The sequence below is a fragment of the Tachyglossus aculeatus genome, chromosome 10 (genome assembly GCF_015852505.1).
Source record: "Tachyglossus aculeatus isolate mTacAcu1 chromosome 10, mTacAcu1.pri, whole genome shotgun sequence".
Taxonomy (NCBI): Eukaryota; Metazoa; Chordata; class Mammalia; order Monotremata; family Tachyglossidae; genus Tachyglossus; species Tachyglossus aculeatus.
Genome location: NC_052075.1, coordinates 1,418,950 through 1,422,842, shown reverse-complemented (window position 1 = coordinate 1,422,842; position 3,893 = coordinate 1,418,950). Strand labels below are relative to the sequence as shown.

The following is a 3,893-nucleotide window of genomic DNA, read 5'->3' as shown; positions in this document are numbered from 1 at the left end:
TCACAGTCTTCTAGACTGTGAGCCCGCTGTTGGGTAGGGACCATCTCTATATGTTGCCAACTTGTACTGCCCAAGCGCTTAGTACAGTGCTCTGCACACAGTAAGCGCTCAATAAATACGATTGAATGAATGAATGAAAGTGGAGGAGCCGGGATTTGAACCCATGACCTCTGACTCCAAAGCCTGGGCTCTTTCCACTGAGCCACGCTACAAATGCCACTGTTATCATTTTTTATTATTATTAAATCAATGTCCCCAGGAATCCCATTCCGCATTGGTCCCCCAGTTGCTCTCTTGAGCGGATAATATCCTGCCGTGCAACTAGAGCATGTTTCGTCTGCGTTCAGGGAAGTTCCCATTGGATTCTGGGATTTGTAGTCTAGACGCCCCAGAGGGAGGGGGACTACCTTTCCTCTGCCTCGTGGCCCACTCTAATGGCCAGTGGGATGGGATCCCAGCCCAGTACCTCTTTTCCAGGGGCGATAAGATTCCTCCACCTGCTTTCCCAACCTCATCCTCCAGCTCCCACTGTCAGGTAGCGGACGCATCTGCCTAAAAACTATTTAATTATTCAGTTTAGCCCGGGCTTCTGAGCCCTACTTGTTCTCCGCAGCTTCAATAGCCAGTGACCCTATCAACATCAACATCGTTTGTCAAATCAAATTAAGCTCGCCGGGAACGGCGGACAGAGATGTTCATCTCTGTGTTGCTTTCAAACAACTCGGAGGTAAATCCCTGTGACATAATGGTGCTTAGATATGCTAAACGCGTCACTTCTCTCATGCGGGCAATTGTCAGAAAAATAGGAAACTTCGCTCCGAGGTAAATAGCGTTGGGTCAGTTGAAATGTATGCAAATTTGACTTTTTTAAGGATTAGCATATCCAGCCTTCAACGTTTCCCCGATATCACATCGGATAACTCCTATCCGTGGGAATTCAGGTCACCGGCCCTCAACGCCCTCTTGCCTCGGACCCCGGCAGGAGCCCAAAGGAGAGGCGTCCGAAGAGGAATGTTTGAGATGGAGCCTCATTTTGGGCTTTCCTCCAGTCCAGGGGGAGAGAGGGCAAGGAAAAGAGGGCTAAAAGGAGGGTCGGGGGAATCGGGAGAGCCCCTCCTGCTCAAGATCATCATCAATAGTATTTATTGAGCACTTACTATGTGCAGAGCACTGTACTAAGTGCTTAAAAAACTTGGTTAGATGCCACGAAGTAGGTGGCAATGCCTTAACCATATATGTGTTGTATAGGCCACTAGGACCTCTTCCATCCTTCTCAAGGGGAGTGCTAACCTTCTCTCCTTTAATACAACACAAGATTTGGTGCTCTCCTGGTTTTGTAATTGTACCGCTATTGTTATCGTAAAATGGTAATTGTTAGCGATGGTATTTACTCGCTACTTGCTAGGCGCCAAACGCTAGGCTAGATACAAGATAATCGGTTCATCAGGTAGCACGGTTTCTCTTACGTATTGACTTCCGGACAAGCACTGTACTAAGCGCTGGGTGAGATATATGATTATCACATGGGACCCAGGCCCTCTCTCACACAAGGCTCACGGTCTACCAGGAGGGGAGAGCAGCGATCTTCACCCCACTTCCAGATGAGGAAACTGAGGCCCAAGACTGGACCTCTTGATGTGAGGTCACACAGGAGGTACCCACCTGGAGAGCTGGGATCAGCATCCAGTCTCTCGGCTCCCCATCCCGCACTCTTTCCACCAGTCCACGGAGGAACACGGAGGCCCTACACAAGCCCAGTTCATGCGGGAAACCGGAGGAGGAAATGTCAGGGCTTGAGCAAACCCGCCAAGACGTTGTCCTTACGCCATGAATTAAGCATTTCCTCAAGGACAGATAATTGCTTTTAATTGGGATTTGGCCTTTCGGTAGAACTGATGGGAGTCGTTATGCCTCCGCATTGCGCCCGATCAATTTCGGAATGAGAAAGAAGGCGCATTTGTCTGGTGGAGAAACCGGCGATCTGATTCGCATTAAAAACCTGCACAGTGAGCACTTCTGTCAGGCACCAACCCGCATCAATCACGCAGCTCTCCCTGCGCTAGGTGAGGGGGGCTGGAGAGGAAAGGGCTCAGCCGATTCCGCATCGCAAGAACTCCCCGGCCGGCTTCTCGCCGGCTCGGAAAAGAAATCTAGGGTGTCCCCGCCCAGTAGGGTCAGACCTTCTCCTCAGGAGGTAAGCTGAAATTTCAGCTTCCCCTCCGGGCAAGATGGTTCTCCAGTATGGCTGCCAAGGCCCACTCCCAGGCGGTGACTCAAGATGACTGCCACCTCCTTCTCCCCAAGATGGTTCTCCGATACGACTGCCGCGGCCCTCTCCCCACCGTCGTGCCCCAAGATAGTTGCCACCACCCTCTGCCCAGGATGATTTTCCGTTGTGGCTGCAATAACCCTCTTCGCGATGTGGCTCCCCAAGATAGCCGCCATCACTTTCGCCCCAAGATGGCTCTATGATACGGCTGCCACGGCCCTCTCTCCAGTGTGGCTCCCCAAGATTCATCCATTCATTCAATCGTATTTATTGAGGGCTTACTGTGTGCAGGGCATTGTACTAAGCGCTTGGGAAGTACAAGTCGGCAACATATAGAGACGGTCCCTACCCAACGGCGGGCTCCCGGTCTAGAAGGGGAAGACAGACAACAAAACATATTAAAAACATGTGATGCAGAGGGGAGAGCAGGGAGAGGAAATGAGGGCTTAGGGGAAGGCCTCTTGGAGGGGATATTATTTTAGGAGGGCTTGGAAAGGAGGAGAGTGGCTCTCTCGTGTGGCTGCTGTGGCCCCCTCCCCAACATGGCTCCTTAAGATGGTTGCCAACGCCCTCTCCCCCCATCTCGTCACCAAAATGACTGCCACGGCCCTCTCCCCGGTGTGGCTCCCCAGTCAGTGTCATGAGAATTATCCCATGACACACGCACGGGCCACGCTGAGGCAGAGCGGATCCACAGGCGGGGAGGGAGCTGTGGGGAGGAGAAGCTCCGTCAGGGCTTACTACAGTGCCTGTCACATAGTAAGCGCTTAACAAATACCATCGTTATTATTAGTGCCTCTGCCCCTCCTGCTTCGCAAGACTGCAGCGAGAGCAGAGAAAACTCACTTGTTGCTCTCCTACTTTTCCTCCAAAATAGTCCCAAACCATCAGGTCCAGATTGCACGTTGATTGCCAGCAAATTTTATTGAAAACTAAAATAAAAATGTTGAGTTGAGGGGGGATGTTTCCCCCGCCCCGCATTTCAGGAGCGGGAGAGAGTGCCAGACAGCACTAACATATGCTTATTTTTCTAACTCAAATGTGGGCAGCCTTTCTTCAACATTTTGTATAAATATATTTATTCTCCCACTGAGGCCCCGTGTGCCAGGTTTCAGGATCACGGAGCTAAACGGATGAGTTATAAACCCAAGAACGAAAGGGATCCGTATGGAAAGTCACGATGGGCACCGTAATATAGCTGGGCACATAGTTCGACGCTAATAAATTAGCTGTTGATGTTCGGATGATAAATCAGTAGTGGTTTTCATCTTCTAAGTAAAAGATATTTTATCCTGTCCCAAACGAGGGGGCGGCGTGAAAGCAGGCCACGGCATTGGCATCCTGGAGAACGGGCTTGTTTTTTATAGACAACCTCGGGGCAAGATTTTCCTTATTTTTATTTTAATGGTATTTGTTAAGTGCTTCCTAGGTGTCAAATACTCTTCTAAGAGCTGTGGATGGTACAAGTTAATTAGTATCATTAGTGAGTCCCGGGAAGTAGAAGGAGAGAACATGTATCCCCATTTTACAGTTGAGGAAACTGAGGCCCAGAGAAATGACTCGACTGAGGTCACACAGCAAGCAATTGACAGAGCCAGGATTAGAATCCATCTCCTTTTGACGC

At 50.2% G+C, this 3,893-nt stretch overlaps 1 non-coding gene across 1 annotated transcript; it reads right to left on the bottom strand.

Moving 5' to 3' along the window:
• Positions 1-1,184: 1,184 nt before the first annotated feature.
• LOC119933924 lies at positions 1,185-1,312 on the bottom strand. Its single transcript, XR_005452791.1, has one exon. It is a non-coding gene; the product is annotated as a U6atac minor spliceosomal RNA (small nuclear RNA).
• Positions 1,313-3,893: the final 2,581 nt, after the last annotated feature.